The sequence below is a fragment of the Oryctolagus cuniculus genome, chromosome 3 (genome assembly GCF_051225735.1).
Source record: "Oryctolagus cuniculus isolate XC-2025 breed Fujian yellow rabbit chromosome 3, ASM5122573v1, whole genome shotgun sequence".
In the NCBI taxonomy this organism is placed as follows: Eukaryota; Metazoa; Chordata; class Mammalia; order Lagomorpha; family Leporidae; genus Oryctolagus; species Oryctolagus cuniculus.
In genome coordinates this window covers 121,553,610-121,570,889 of record NC_142869.1, presented here as the reverse complement: position 1 = coordinate 121,570,889, position 17,280 = coordinate 121,553,610, and the positions used below count along the sequence as shown (strand labels likewise).

General features: G+C 40.7%; 1 pseudogene; it reads right to left on the bottom strand.

Moving 5' to 3' along the window:
* Nucleotides 1-1,747: 1,747 nt before the first annotated feature.
* LOC100356702 (dnaJ homolog subfamily B member 9-like) lies at nucleotides 1,748-3,422 on the bottom strand (annotated as a pseudogene).
* Nucleotides 3,423-17,280: the final 13,858 nt, after the last annotated feature.

Genomic DNA, 17,280 nt, shown 5'->3' with positions numbered 1-17,280 from the left:
TGAGTAGCTCTGTTGCAACACTGGGTGGAAAAAGCAAAGCAAATACCGGATTGGATATATATTACTCATTGGTGATGGGAATCTTAAGTCATTACACTAAAAGAGACCAATTTCATGGCTTGAATTTAAAAGAGCTAAACTACCAGATATGAATTCCATTATTAGGAAGAGAGAGAGAAGAGAGAGAAAGAGAGTGTGTGTGTGTGTGTGTGTAGTCAATAAAGGATGAAATTTTCAATCATTCAGTCACTGGCCAAATCTAGAAATAGTAATATTTAATATTCATAGTTGAATTTAAAATAATGCTAATGAAAGAACACAAATACAATTAGAAATTTCAAACGCAATACAGGAGAAATAATTTATTATTACAAATTATTTAAAATTATAAGTAAATAATTAAATTATATTATTATATATTATATTAATATATTGTATAGTAATTATAAATTATTAAATAATTATAAATCATTTATTATTATAAATTATTATTATTATTATAAATGGAAACCAGTGATTATTGATAAAGTATGAAAGAAGAAACATTTAATATTGATCAAAAGGTCAGGTATCACAGGCCATCTTGTTATATATCAAGCACTGGAAAATAACTGTCAATATCCCAGCAATTTTCAGTAAGTATCAATAAAGTAAGATTTTGGCACCCAAACACTGACTTGAGCTCTAGTTTCGAGAACTTTCTATTTAACTTTAGCTTCCAGTATTTGTAGTATCAAATGCCATCAATTCTGTTCTATCAGCATTTTCAGGAAAGTCACAAGTTTGGGAATACTGCCCACGATCAGCATATGCCCCATGGCTTATATACCATCCATTCCTCCAGAACTGCATTATAAACTTTTAACAATAAAATGACAACAGTAACTATCAGCTTGTAAATGTTTATATTTCTCTCACATGCAATGCTGTATGGGTCATTTACTAGTTTTAATATGTATCCACAGGATTAATACTCAAATGGAGTATAATGTGGAAAGTGCAGAACTAAAGAAATAAGTCTATCTGAAAGCAAAAGCACACATTTTTTAGGATTTAAAAATATTACACCTAGAATGCCAACAACTAAGAAAGAAATGTGGAAAGGTGTCTAAGTAGCCATGATTTCAACAATATAAAATCATTAGGGACAAAACACATAACTGTCTCTTGACAATATTACCTAAGTTTGCAACTTTTTTCCATCCAAATGACAATGAGCTATACAATCACTTACTTCCCTCAGTTCTACTATAGAAAGGCATGATTCTGTGGTAAACAACAAACCTTCCCTTTCTAAAGCTTTCATTGGCAATTAACCAAGATATTGTTTTCCTTTGCTGACTCAATTATACAGTTCCATGTACACTTAGCAACTCACGTCACAGATGCTACAGAGCATGCAATTTAAAATTATCAAAGGTTTCACGGCAAAAATCATTCAAGTTCACACAATTTAAATGTTCAGTAACTCTCAAGGTTTAGTCTAATGTTATTAGGCAAACTCAATTCATTCATTTTTTGGTAATAAAACTAGCCACATTAGTGAGCCCAAGAGTATGCAGAATAAAAGGACCAGAAGAATTCTATCTTTTTAGAAAGAAACTTTGCTAATTAGTGAAATTAAGAATTAGATTTTGTCTACTGCTGAATGTTGAATTTGTCAAAAACAATTTATATTTAACCGCCATATCAAATTGCTTAAATTAAGTGAAATCATGCACTTGTCAAATAGTTCAAAGAAAACTGCTTTGCCTCAAAGATACTGAGGAGGAGTCAACTAGTTGAATTTAATGAAAACAGAAAAAGAACAAACTGCTGTCCTGAACAGTCAGTGTATGTGGTAACCATATTTCCTCTTCGTTGAGTGACAGTCCTGCAGTGCTTCCTAGATCCTTGGAATCTATTTGCAGTCTGTACTGTGTGCTGATTTGCAGTGTCAAAGCCACTAAAAGAAAACATTTTCTCCATATCTTCAAACATGTCATCAAACTCCACCCCTGAAAGAAAACTCCTGGAAACGATGCCTTTGTCTATTGGAACCATCTGGCGTGTCTGGAAGTGATTTTCAAAATGCTTCTTGGACTGAGTGCTTTGGTTTTGACCAAGAAACAAAACTACAGTATTTAAATAAGTAATCAAAATTGAGGTTAAATGATTGCTCAAAAGAGCTTCCACTACCTCTCTGTCCTTTACAGTGTGTCCAACTGTATCATACTCTTTTTGCCTATTAGCATCTGAGAGTGTTTTATATGCTAAAAAAGAAAAAAATGCTTTAGTACCTAAAATATTCAAAATTACATATATTCAAACCTCTTCAAATAAGTGAATTCAAGTCCATCAGGAAGGATTTCACATCATAAATAAAAGCAAAACTCTACATACATAAGGATATTAAAATGTAAGTTATAAGTTGGGGACTTTGTCTTGTTGTCTGCTGTATTATCAACAGTTAACTCAATACCACCTGTGGTTAAATACCCAACAAATATTTTGTTAAATAAATGCTAGTGTTGCTGTATATATTGCTATGTATGTGGGCAACAATTAGAATTCTTCAATCTTTGTATCATTTGTATAAAATCATTACTTCTCTTGAAAAACTAAACCATCAAATGTAAACAATTACTAGAATTTCAGATGTTTTATTTCCTTACTAGTTAAAGTAAATATTTAATTCCAGCTCCTTACTCAGTTACCTACACCCATCAATTACTGAATGCTCTGGACAAGCAGTTGGCTTTAGAACTGGTTTCAAGTGAAAATCTGTTGCATACTTTTCCTTCACAGACAAATACAGCTGTGAAATGCAGCTCAAATGAATAAAAAGTAACAAGGTATTTGAGCCTATTTTAATCATTTTATATTTAATCTACATACTTAGTGTAATGTTGTGTTTCATCTATTATTTGACAAGGATTTGGGGTATGTAAAATTCCTTTCACATACAAAAAGCAATCTTTAAAATAATAGAACAAAATAACACATTTTCAACATTTTTAGATCTGTAGGTCAATAAAACTATTAACTATCATGCATTCACTCAGGCATCTAAGTTATGTTATATTAAAAAAAAAAAAGTCCAGAGAATCTCATTATATGTAAGTACCACATGCTCTCCATCTCCACAAAACCTTCAAATACAGGCACTTCTTAGCTATCATTCTTATTACTACCTAATGCCTATGAGACCTCTGAGTCATTTACTTACCTTCTGCAATCTCTCTGAATTTTGCTTCAGCATCAGGACACTTTTGCCAGGGTGGAACTTCATGGCCATTTTGTAAAAGGCCTTCTTGATTTGGCGCTCTGATGCTGACTCTGGCACACCTAATATATCATAGTAGCTTTTCTGAGGCCAGAATTAGTTCTGTTATCATCAAAATACAGACTGCAAAGATGAAAACTGACTGGGGAGTAGCCATCTCTAATATCCTAAAAAAGAAAAGAAAAAATTGGTTTCCCACAGATCCCACAGAGCTTATCTTAATACTTGTTCCTTTAAAAAAAAAAGAATCTTCAGAATACATAGTAAAATAACGTAGTATCAAAAAATTAAGCTTAGTATCTTGTACCCATTCCTGTTACTTCAGTTATATAGGCTTTGCAACTCTGAAATCCACCTAATCTTGGAGCAATCTGAATTTAGCCAAGTTGAGCAAACTCTCGTGGCTTTGCCTTGTCACTAACACTCTGGCCATACGTGAAGAAGGCATGGCATTTTGATATCTAATTTATCAAATTTTTATCAGTGAATATTGAAGATGCATCATATGCAAAAATTATTGATAAAAGGGTAAAAGACCTAAACATTTTAAAGGGTTTCAATCTTCAAGAAGTCACTTTCTGAGGGGGTAATAATATATTTAATTATCAAGGTAAATAACCCAAAATGTCTAAATGAGTAATCTTTACTCCCCCCACCCCAAAGAGCAACACTCCAGTCTTCACTCTAGCAGGGAAACTAAGCACTACAAGCAAAGAATCTAAACAGCATAATACAGATACTGACAATATGCTGCAACACGTTTCCTCCAAATGTTTAACAAAGATGCAGGCTTAAGCAAGTTCCGTTCAAACGTTGTAATGAATAGAATTTAAAATTTCTGTTAAGGCTGTCAGAAAAAAAATTTGAAACTCGAGTATTTTAGGATAAGTTTTTGTTTTGTTTTGTGTTTTATTTTCAAACTTCTCAGAGGTTAAAATACTGCCCTTACCTTGAAGCCACTCAAGGCGTTTTACCTTACATCTCAGGGTCCTATATCTACCCAACGACTTACAAGTCAAAGCGAAGTGGCTGTTTTTTGAACGACGATTGTGCCACCAGAGCCCTTCCCTAATAACCTATGACGGCATAACAAGGCTGAAGAAAAGGCACTCTGGTTAGTGGAAACTGCCTGTCTGCCTCTCCTGGGGACTCTTCGGAGCTCGATTAGCAGGTGGATTCCTTTTCGCCAGAGTTACTCATAGTCACGGGGACGGAGTACAACCCCGGGAGTAAAGAACACGAATGGAGCTTGGCCGGCGGCCGGCCGGATGGGCGGAATAACACCAACACACAGGGGCACCTTGATGGTTTGGGAAGCGGTGTTCCGCCTTTTGCGGCGGGGAGCCCAAGGCGCCTTACACCGGATGTCTCCCCCTGGGACAGATCGTCCAGCCAAGCGGCCCGGGCCTCGCTCGGCGACCCCACATTCACCCCAAGGGGACCGACACCCGCCCAGTCCGTCCAGGCGCTGGCGCCAGGGCTGCCCCGATGCCCTAGAAAGCTGGCCAGCGGCGCAGAGCCCCAACACAAAACGTACTATTCTGTGCTTCGGCCATCTCCTTTCTCCGCCTCCTGTCAAGAACACGCAAGCCGAAGCCCTGGGCAGCCACCAAGGCCCAGTCTCCTCAGCAAAAAACAGGCCAGGATCCCGGGGACCCTCCAATCCCCCCTTCCAACGCGACCCGGACTCGTCCCTCAGCCGCACCTTCCGATGGCTGCTGCTCTTCCACAGAGCGGAGGTGCAGGCGAAGCTGAGGACCAGCTCCCTTCGCCTTTGGGGCCCAGGCCCTCACCACCGCGGCCTCCCGGGGCCGGCACACTCCCCATGCCGCGGGCACCCGGGCCTCGCGCTCCCTCAGCAGGCGCGGAGCGTCCTCTCCACCCGCTCCTCTCCCTCCTCTCCGCGGGCAGGGCAGCCGTTACTGGCGCCACCACCTCTGGAGAGGACCTGCGCGAAACCCTTCCTCATTGGCTTCTGCCTACCCACCTGACCCGTGCGCGCTACCGCACGTGGAAAACTGTTGTTGCTCATCAGGTTGTGCGACAAGGGGCGGTGCTGAACCCTCAGGGAAGTGAGTCGACCTTAGCGGCGACTTTCACCTGACAGCGTCTCCGCGCAGGCGCAGTGGCTCCGCAGGCCTGGCCTGCAGGGGCTCCCTCGCCTTAGTCTGGGAGTCCTGGGCCTGCCCCCTCGGCCGTCCGCCTGGCCTCCCGGGTTCTCGATCAGCCGATGCCGCGCTACTGCACTGCGGTTTGCTGCCAGAATCGCCGGGGTCAGAACGATAAAGACCAGAAGCTGAGTTTTTACCCGTTGGTTGTCCTGGGAGCAGTGGGCGTCAGCTTCGCCTTGGGGCCAAGTCCTGTTCTTCGATGTTTAGTCTGTCAGGAAATCCCTGGTGCCTGCCTTTGCATCATACCCAGGGTCTGACCGCTTCTCACCCCCACCCCTGACAGTTCTCTCCTGGGTCAGACCATCGTCCTCTATTGCCAGCTGCTGTTCTCTCCACTTCCAGCCTTGTTGATATGTCTTACTCTCATCCTAGCGAACAGAAGATCCCTTGGAAATGAAAACTGGAGCACATCACTCTCAGTAACCTCTGTTCCTTTTAGAGTAAAAGCAAGATTTTCATCAGAAAAAAAAAAGCCACGAGACACTCCACTCCACTCTATGGCCCCTCCACCTCTCAGGCCTCATCTTTCATTGCTCATCTCACTCAACTCTGGCATCATCTTTGCTTTGGCCAAGTCTTAGGCCTGTGACCTCATTTTCCTAGATCTACTTGTGCCTTCTTCTGTCAACTCTTTCGTGTCTTTCCTCTTAATGTTACCTATCCAGCTCACCCGATTTAAATTGCAGCTTCCCACTTCCTACTCCTGATTCTCTTTAGCTTATTGCAGTTTTTCCCCCTATCCTACTGACTGCTTTTCAACTGTCTCCCATTAATAGGAATTTAGGCTTCTGGGGCCCACACTGTGGCACAGTGGGTTAAGCTGCCACTTGCAATGCCTGCATCCCATATCACAGTTAGGTTGGAGTCTTGGGTGTTGGGTTCCTGATCCAGCTCTCTACTGATGCATCCAGGAAAGCAGCAGCAGATGAGTCAAGTGCTTGGGCCTCTGCACCTATGTGAGAGACATGGATGGAGTTCCTGGCTCCTGGCTTCAGCCTGGCCTAGGCCTGCCATTGTGGCCACTTCGGGAGTGAACCATTGGATGGAGGGCCTCTCTCTCTCTGCCTCTTCTCTCCGTGTAACTCTGACTTTCAAATAAGTTTAAAAAAAAAGATGGAAAGGAGTTATGTGCTTCGAGTGTTCAGTGATCACAATGTTAGCCACATGCTGCTTGCTGTTTAGTTCTGGACGTACCTGTCTTCTTAGCCACTGCACCCTCTTGAAAATTTGAATTCAGGTTTTAAAATGTTAAGTGCATCAGTGTCATCCTTGTACAGTAGACAACTGAAAAACGCCTTCCTCAAAAACGAAGACAATAGCAGTTCAACTCAGTTGCCCTAAAGCAAACCAGGCATGCACGATCAAGGCAGAGAGAGAGCGAGCGAGCAAGAGAGCACTGTGCTTTGCTCTCCCCAGTCCTGGAAAGGGGATGTTGGGACTTCCTTAGTAGTTGCACTTCTCCCTGACATCTGAACTTCTCTGTTCAGAGTGCTTGCAGATCATGCACACCATCCACAGTTTACTGAACTGTCTCAGTATGGAGACCCACTCACGATTTCTCAGTAAGTTTGGTGGAACCAGACAGGCCAATGGGACGATTCTGTGTCCTGGTGTAACTGCCATTTGTGTCTTACTGTGTAACCTTGAATTTGGATCCATTAGGGGGAGAGTATATGTCTTGAGTATATGTAAGAACTGTAATGGCAGAGGCAGTCAATTGAAGCAGCAGAGTTGTCTGGATGTCTGTCTGGATCTTGACAGCCTCATGCTGTACAATGTGAAGATAATGGACACACCACAGATTTAAACTAGGAAGCCCATCTGACCCGCCACAAGTAAAACTCACTGATTGGTGTGTCACCTCTTTGGGGGTCAGATTCCCAGATCTCATAGTTGTGGAGGAGGAATTTGGGGATTAGAATTGCATAGAGCCCTTAAATCTCCATATGTAGAGGGAGAAAACAATCAAGTGTTTGGAAATATATACAAAATAAACATTGGGAAAATAAGACTTAAAAGTTTTTTTGAAAGGTAGCAACAGTTGGAGAGAGAGGATCAAAGAGACAGAGACAGATCTTTCATCCACTGGTTCACTACCCAGATACCTGCAACAACTTGGGCTGGGCCAGACGGAAGCTGGAATCCAGGAACTCCTTCTGAGTCTCCCATGTGGGTGGCAGGGACACAAACACTTGAGCCACTATCTGCTGCCTCCCAGGGTGCACATTAGCAGGAAGCTGGATCAGAAAAAGAGGCAGGACTCAAACCCAGGTCGTCCAATAGAGGATGAGCATCCTAAGCTGTGGCCTAACCACCATGCCCAGCCAAAACTTTATCTTTTAATATTTCACTTCTGTTCTTCTTTTTCATAAACATCATATTTCCTTATCATTTTAATATTCTGGCATAGTGGTTTTAACCTTTTGGATGATTGTTTATAGGATATTATAAAAGCTATAGTGCCTCACCCTAGACAATTTCTTGAGTGCACACACTTGCAAAATATTTCTGTGACATTGATGGAAGGTGTGGGATGGTTTATGAATTTTGCCAAACATTAATATCCTAAGGCATTCATTAAATGTAATGAATTAACTTATCATATATGCACTGGCTATGTGTCACCTTTGAGAGAACTGAAAAAGTAGTCATGGAAATTATTTTCTCTCAGCTTAATGCTTTTTTAATCTTTTATTTATTTTTTAAAGATTTATTTATTTGAAAGAGTTATAGAGAGGAGGTGGTGTAAGAGAGAGAAAGAGAGAGGTAGGGAGAGAGAGAGAGAACACTGCCATCTACTGGTTCACTCCCCAGATGGCCACAATGACAGGGGCTGGGCCATGCTGAAGCCAAGAGCCAGGAACTTCCTCCGGCTCTCTCATGTAGGTGCAAGGGCCCAAGTACTTGGGCCATCTTTTACTGCTTTCCCAGGCACATTAGCTGGAACCTGGGTGGGAAATGGAGCAGCCAGGTCTCAAACTGGTGTGTATGTGGGGTGCCAATGTTGCAGGCACAGGCTTAAGCTGCTGTACCACATGCTGGCCCCTGCAGCTGAATTCTTTCAGCATTAAGTGAAATCTTGGTGGGAAAAGGCTGTATATGTATATGAATATAGTATATGTGCTAGTCACAATGTAAATGTATATATGGTATATAATTCATATATATTATTTGTATGAATAAGTAATTTATATACACTTGCTAATGCATACTTAATATAGATTCATAATATATATGAAGGGGGTATGTATGCTAAGTTTAAAGTCATTGCTGCTCAAAAATAATATACAAATTTGAGTTCTAATAATTGTATGTGTTTAAGGGCAAGCATTTGGTGCAGCAGTTAGGGCACTGGTTGGCACAGCCATATCCCATATCAGAGTGCCTGGGTTGGAGTCCTGGCTCCACTTCTGATTGCAGCTTCCCACTAATGTACACTATTGGAGGCAGCAGGGGATGGCACAAACACTTAAGTCCCTGTCACCCACATTGGAGACCCAGATTGAGTTCTAGGCTCCTAGTTTTAGCCTGACCCTGCTTTGACTGTTGTGGGCATTTGGGGAGTAAGCCATAAGATGGGGGATCTCTGTCTCTCTGATCTTTCAAAGAAAATGAAACACATAGCAATTAAAATTTTCTCAATAATCTGTTTCTGGTATGTTCTTTCCCCTGATACTTTCTTGTTGGAATGAATCTTGTTTGGTTCCACTGAGCCCACTATTTACCAGGCACCTTGGAGAACCATGCGTACAAGCTATAGATAATATTACCTACATTCAGTTTTTAAAATCAGGAACAATACTGTAAACCCCAGATATATAAGCTGTGAACATTGAAAATGATGTGTTTTACACTGTGTGCAGGGTCCCTTTCTTCTCCCACGCTTCGGTGTTTTCCTGCCTGGCAGGTGACATGCCTTTCTACCAGTGATGACTTGGTGCACTGTGGTTGTCAGTCAGAGATGCCAGCTGTGTGTATGCCTCCATTTCTCCTGGGATCCAGGCAGCCACAATAAGCATTGGATGTTTCTTGGTGGATGCTGAAATGGCTGCCATCCATTTGTCTCACCTGGAATGCTATGGGGGGCACAAATGCAGTTTCCAGATCACTCCCTTTATTTTTTAAAAACTTATTCTTAAGGTAGAGTTACAAAGAGGGAGAGAGACAGAGACAGACAGACAGACCTTCCATCTGCTGGTTCACTCCCCAGAATGCCGCAACAGCTGAGGTTGAGCCAGGCTGAAGCCAGGAGCTTCCTGGGTTTCCCATGTGGGTGCAGGGGCCCAAGAACCTAGGCCAGCATCCTCTGCATTGCCAGTCGTGTTAGCAGGGAGCTGAATCAGAAGTGGAGCATCTGGGACTGAACTGGAACCCACAAGGATGCTGGCACAGCAGGTGGCAGCTTTACCCGCTAAGACACAGTGTGGGCCCCAGTTCATTCCTTTTCACTGGCTTACTGTTGCTCCACTACTCATAAACTTTTTTAAAAAAAACTTTTATTTAGTAAATATAAGTTTCCAAAGTACAGTTTATGGATTACAATGGCTTCCCCCCCCCATAACTTCCCTCTCACCTGCAACCCTCCCATCTCTGCTCCTTCTCCCATTACATTCACATCAAGATTCATTTTCAATTACCTTCATATACAGAAGATTGATTTAGTATATATTAAGTTAAGATTTCATCAGTTTGCACCCACACAGAACATAAAGTGTAAAATACTGTTTGAGTACTAGTTATAGCATTAATTCACATTGGACAACACATTAAGGACAGAGATCCCACATGAGGAGTAAGTACACATTGACTCCTGTTGTTGACTTAACAATTTGACACTCTTGTTTATGGCATCAGAAATCTCCCTAGGCTCTAGTCATGAGTTTCCAAGGCTATGGAAGCCTCTTGAGTTCGATGACTTCGATCATATTTAGACAAGGTCATAGTCAAAGTGGAAGAAGTGGCAGTTCTCTCCTCCCTTCAGAGAAAGGTACCTCCTTCTTTGATGACCCATTCTTTCCACTGGGATCTCACTCGCAGAGATCTTTCATTTAGGTCCTCTTTTTTTGCCAGAGTGTTTTGGCTTTCCATGCCTAAACTACTCTCATGGGCTCTTCAGCCAGATCCAAATGTCTTAAGGGCTGATTCTGAGGCCAGAGTGATGTTTAGGACATCTGCCATTCTATGAGTCTGCTGTGTATCCTGCTTCCCATGTTGGATTGTTCTCTCCCTTTTTTATTCCATCAGTATTAGCAGACACTAGTCTTGTTTATGTGATCCCTTTGACTCTTAGACCTACCATTGTGGTCTATTGTGACCTGAAATTAATCACTTGGACTAGTGAGACGGCATTGGTACATGCAACCTTAATGAGATTGTATTGGAATCCCCAGACACATTTCTAACTGCACCATTTTAGGCATGACCCAAATTGTACATCCCCCCCTCTTATTCCCACTCTTATATTTAACAGGGATGACTTTTCAGTTAAATTTCAACACCTAAGAATAATTGTGAGTTAATTACAGAGCTCAACCAATAGTATTAAGTAGAACAAAAAAAATACTCAAAGGGATAAAGTATTAAATTGTACATCAAAAGTCAGGACAAGGGCTGATCAACTCACTGTTTCTCATAGTGTCCCTTTCACTTCAACAGGTTTCCTTTTTTGTGGTTGGTTAGTTGTCACTGATCAGGGAAGAACATATGACATTTGTCCCTTTGGGACTGGCTTATTTCATTCAGCATGATGTTTTCCAGATTCCTCCATTTTGTAGCAAATGACCGGGTTTTACTGTTTTTGACTGCTGTATAGTATTCTATAGAGCACATGTCCCATAATTTCTTTATCCAGTCTACTGTTGATGGGCATTTGGGTTGGTTCCAGGTCTTAGCTATTGTGAATTGAGCTGCAATAAACATTAATGTGCAGACTGCTTTTTTGTTTGCCAATTTCATTTCCTTTGGGTAAATTCCAAGGAGTGGGATGGCTGGGTTGTATGGTTGGGTTATATTCATGTTACTGAGGAATCTCCAGATTGACTTCCATAGAGGCTTAACCAGTTTGCATTCCCACCAACAGTGGGTTAGTGTCCCTTTTTCCCCACATCCTCGCCAGCATCTGTTGTTGGTAGATTTCTGAATGTGAGCCATTCTAACCGGGGTGAGGTGAAACCTCATTGTGCTTTTGATTTGCATTTACCTGATGCTTAGTGATCTTGAACATTTTTTCATGTGTCTGTTGGCCATTTGGATTTCCTCTTTTGAAAAATGTCTACTAAGGTCCTTGGCCCATCTCTCAAGTGGGTTGTTGTTTTGTTGTTGTGGAATTTCTTGATCTCATTGTAGATTCTGGTTACTAATCCTTTATCTGTCGCATGGTTTGCAAATACTTTTTCCCATTCTGTTGGTTGCCTCTTCACTTTCTTGACTGTTAGTTTTGCAGTACAGAAACTTCTCAATTTCCTGTAATCCCAATAGTTAATTTTGGCTTTGACTGCATGTGCCTCCAGGGTCTTTTCCAAGAAGTCTTTGCCGGTGCTGATATCTTGCAGGGTTTCTCCAATGATCTCTAATAATTTGATGCTGTCGGGTCATCGATTTAGGTCTTTAATCCATGTTGAGTGGATTTTTGTGAAATGTGTAAGATAGGGGTCTTGCTTCATATTTCTGCACGTGGAAATCCAGTTTTCCCAGCACCATTTATTGAATAGACTGTCCTGGCTCCAGGAATTGGTTTTAGATCCTTGATCAAATATAAGTTGGCTGTCCATGTTTGGATTGATTTCTGGTGTTTCTATTCTGTTCCATTGGTCTATCCATCTGTTTCTGTACCAGTACCATGCTGTTTTGATTACAACTACCCTGTAGTATTCCTGAAATCTGGTATTGTGATGCCTCCGGCTTTGTTTTTGTTGTACAAGATTGCTTTAGCAATTCAAGGTCTCTTGCATCTCCATATGAATTTTGCCTCATTTTTTCTAGATCTGTGAAGAATGTCTTTGGTATTTTGATTGGTATTGCATTGAATCTATAAATTGCTTTTGGGAGAATGGACATTTTGATGATATTGATTCTTCCAATCCATGAGCATGGAAGATTTTTCCTTTTGTTGGTATCCTCTTCTATTTCTTTCTTTAAGATTTTGTAATTGTCATTGTAGAGATCTTTAACATCCTTGGTTAAGTTTATTCCAAGGTATTTGATTGTTTTTGCAGCTATTGTGAATGGGATTGATCTTGGTAGTTCTTTCTCAGCTGTGGCATTACCTGTGTATACAAAGGCTGTTGATTTTTGTGCATTTATTTTATATCCTGCTGCTACTTTGCCAAACTCTTCTATGAGTTCTAATAGTCTCTTAGTAGAGTTCTTTGGGTCCTCTAAATAATCACATCATCTGCAAAAAAGGATAGTTTGACTTCTTCCTTCCCAATTTGTATCCCTTTAATTTGTTTTTCTTGCCTAAGGCTCTGGCTAAAACTTCCAGAACTATATTGAATAGCAGTAGTGAGAGTGGGCATCCCTGTCTGGTTCCAGGTCTCAGTGGAAATGCTTCCAACTTTTCCCCATTCAATAGGATGCTGGCCGTGGGTTTTTCATAAATTGCTTTGAATATATTGAGGAATGTTCCTTCTATACCCAGTTTGCTTAGAGTTTTCATCATGAAAGGGTGTTGTATTTTATGAAATGCTTTCTGTGCATCTATTGAGATAATCATATGGTTTTTCTTCTGCAGTCTGTTAATGTGCTGTATCACATTGATTGATAGCGAAAAAGATCATACACCTTCTGAAAAAAAATAAAAATTCTTTTGACATTTTCATTTTTCTGTTTTCTTAGTTTGACTCTTGTAGACAGTATTAAGAGGTACTACAAACTTAATTTTTCCAAATGCATGTCCAATTGTCCAGCTGCCTTAATTCATCAACCCATTCTTCACCAATTGGTTTATAGATAAAATGTATAATCACATTAAGAATGGCAAAACTGGGAGGTCTGGGTCAAGGCTTTTAATGGTGCCTCATTGATTTGCTTCTACATACAACAATATTAGACTTGTCATCATACTTTTACAATAGTTTCCTCTAGGGCAAATCTATCTTCTTCTGAATAATATATTCTCAAACTTTATAAATTTAGGAGTTACCTCATAATGGATTTTGATTGGAGCAAGAAGGAATACATAGATTAATGCTGGGAAAATGTGTATTTTGTCACTTTTCAATAAAATTTTTATGATTGTATATATTATTTCATCTATGAATTCATATTGTTAGATTAAACCAATGTGTGTTTTTGTTTTCCTTATAAAATACATATTAATTTACCTAAATTCATCTTTTATGTAGCAACTTCATTTATTTAAGTAGCTCTTAAAGGTGATTTTAAAGAAAAATTTTTACAATCTTTCAGTATTCAAGTATGATGCTTGCTGGAGGATGTTAATCAATCACTTTAATAGTTTTGGAAACAATCTTTTTGATTAAAGTTCACAACAAACTTTTATCTTATTATGGGTAAAGACTATTATCAATAGATGTTTCTGCATCTATTGACAGAACAATATGGATTTTCTTTCCTTGGTTAATCAATAGTAATAAATAATGGTGTCTTTTTATTGCACAGTGGTAAGAGTTTCACAAGGGTATAAATGTAGGGAGTAAAACTACTAAGTTATTAGGTATGCATCTTCGACAGTAATTCAGAAGTCAAATTACTTTCCAAAGTGTTTTTTTAGCTTACTTTCCCTAAGTCTTTATGTGCAATTGCCTTTCTTTATGTTTTTGGTTTTGTTTTTTGTTTTTTGTTTTTGTTTTTTTTTGTGTGTTTTTTTTTTTGTTTTTTTGTTGTTGTTGTTGTTGTTTTGACAGACAGGGAGAAAGGTCTTCCTTTACCATTGGTTTACTCTCCAATGGCCGCTGCAGCTGGTGCACCACGCTGATCCGAACCCAGGAGCCAGGTGCTTCTCCTGGTCTCCCATGCGGGTGCAGGGCCCAAGCACTTGGGCCATCCTCCACTGCACTCCCGGGCCACAGCAGAGAGCTGGCCTGGAAGAGGGGAAACCAACACAGAATCCGGCACCCCGACCGGGACTAGAACCCAGTGTGCCAGCGCTGCAGGTGGAGGATTAGCCTATTGAGCCAGGGCACTGGCTCTCTCCATGTTCTTATCCTCACTCACAACCACTGTGTATAAGAACCCAAGTTCTTATCAATAGGGCATTGTGACACATAATAGCTTTTCAGTTGAATTTGCATTTTCTTGAATTCTAATGAATTTGCTAATTTTTTGTTTGTTGAGCATTCAGATTTTCTTTTTGAGGTACTGCCTTTCCAAACTCATTTTACTACTGACTTTTCCACCCTCTTTTTTATGCGGTACGATGGCATCTGTTTAAATGTTACCAGACATACAGTTGTAATCAAAACAGCATGGTACTGGTACAGAAACAGATGGATAGACCAATGGAACAGAATTGAAACACCAGAAATCAATTCAAACATCTACAGCCAACTCATATTTGATCAAGGATCCAAAACCAATCCCTGGAGTAAGGACAGTCTATTCAATAAATGGTGCTGGGAAAATTGGATTTCCACATGCAGAATCATGAAGCAAGACCCCTACCTTTCACCTTACACAAAAATTCACTCAACATGGATTAAAGACTTAAATCTATGACCTGACACCATCAAATTATTAGAGAGCATTGGAAAAACCCTGAAAGATATAGGTACCGGCAATGACTTCTTGGAAAACACCCCAGAAGCACAGGCAGTCAAAGCCAACATTAACATTTGGGATTGCATCAAATTGAGAAGTTTCTGTACTGCAAAAGAAACAGTCAGGAAAGTGAAGAGACAACCGACAGAATGGGAAAATATATTTCCAAACTACGCAACTGATAAAGGGTTGATAACCAGAATCTACAAAGAAATCAAGGAACTCCACAAGATCAAAACAAACAACCCACTTAAGAGATGGGCCAAGGACCTCAATAGACATTTTTCAAAAGAGGAAATCCAAATGGCCAACAGACACATGAAAAAATGTTCAAGATCACTAAGCATCAGGTAAATGCAAATCAAAAGCACAATGAGGTGTCACATCACCACAGTTAGAATGGCTCACATTCAGAATTCTATCAACAATAGATTCTGGAGAGGATGTGGGGAAAAAAGGGCACTAACCCACTGTTGGTGGGAATACAAACTGGTTAAGCCACTATGGAAGTCAGTCTGGAGATTCCTCAGAAACCTGAATATAAGCCCGGCGCCGCGGCTCACTAGGCTAATCCTCCGCCTAGCGGCACCGGCACACCGGGTTCTAGTCCCAGTCGGGGCACCGGATTCTGTCCCGGTTGCCCCTCTTCCAGGCCAGCTCTCTGCTGTGGCCAGGGAGTGCAGTGGAGGATGGCCCAGGTGCTTGGGCCCTGCACCCCATGGGAGACCAGGAAAAGCACCTGGCTCCTGCCACCGGATCAGCGCGGTGCGCCGGCCGCAGCGCGCCGGCCGCGGCGGCCATTGGAGGGTGAACCAATGGCAAAGGAAGACCTTTCTCTCTGTCTCTCTCTCTCACTGTCCACTCTATCTGTCAAAAAAAAAAAAAACCTGAATATAACCCTACCATACAACCCAGCCATCCCACTCCTTGGAATTTACCCAAAGGAAATGAAATTGGCAAACAAAAAAGCAGTCTGCACATTAATGTTTATTGCAGCTCAATTCACAATAGCTAAGACCTGGAACCAACCCAAATGCCCATCAACAGTAGACTGGATAAAGAAATTATGGGACACGTACTCTATAGAATACTATACAGCAGTCAAAAACAACGAAACCCAGTCATTTGCAACAAGATGGAGGAATTTGGAAAACATCATGCTGAGTGAATTAAGCCAGTCCCAAAGGGACAAATATCATATGTTCTCCCTGATCGGCGACAACTGAGCACCAAAGAGGAAACCTGTTAAAGTGAAACGAACACTATGAGAAACAGTGACTTGATCAGCTCTTGTCCTGACGGTTGATGTACAATGTAATACTTTATCCATTTTAGTATTTTCTTTTTTGTTCTAGTATCATTGGTTGAACTCTGTAATTAACACACAATTATTCTTAGGTGTTTAAATTTTAACTGAAAAGTGATCCCTGTTAGGAATTTGGAAAACATTATGTTGAGTGAAATAAGCCAATCCCAAAGGGACAAATACCACTTGTTCTCCTTGATAGGTGACAACTAACTGAGCATCAAAAAGGAAACCTGTTAAAGTGAAATGAACACTATGAGAAAGGGTGACTTGATCAGCCCTCACCCTGACTGTTGATGAGCAGCTTAATATGTTATCCCTCTTAGTATTTTTTTTGTTTGTTCTACTTAATACTTTTGGTTGAATACTGTAATCAATACACAATTCTTCATAAGTGCTGAAACTTAACTGAAAAGTGATCGCTGTTAAATATAACAGTGGGAATAAGAGAGGGAAGAGATGTGCAATTTGGGTCATGCTCAAGCTGACTTACCTCAAACGGTAGAGTTAGAAACACACCAGGGGATTCCAATTCAATCCCATCGAGGTGGCATGTACCAATGCCATCTCACTAGTCCCAGTGATCAATTTCTGTTCACAATGGATCGTAATGATAGGACTAAGAACCAAAGAGATCACATAAACAAGAATAGTGTCTGCAAATACTAGCTGATAGAATAAAAAAGGGAGAGAATGATCCAACATGGGAAGTGAGATACACAGCAGACCCACAGAATGGCAAATGTCCTAAACAGCACTCTGGCCTCATAATCAGCCCTTAAGGCATGCGGATCCAGCTGAAATGCCCATGAGAGTAT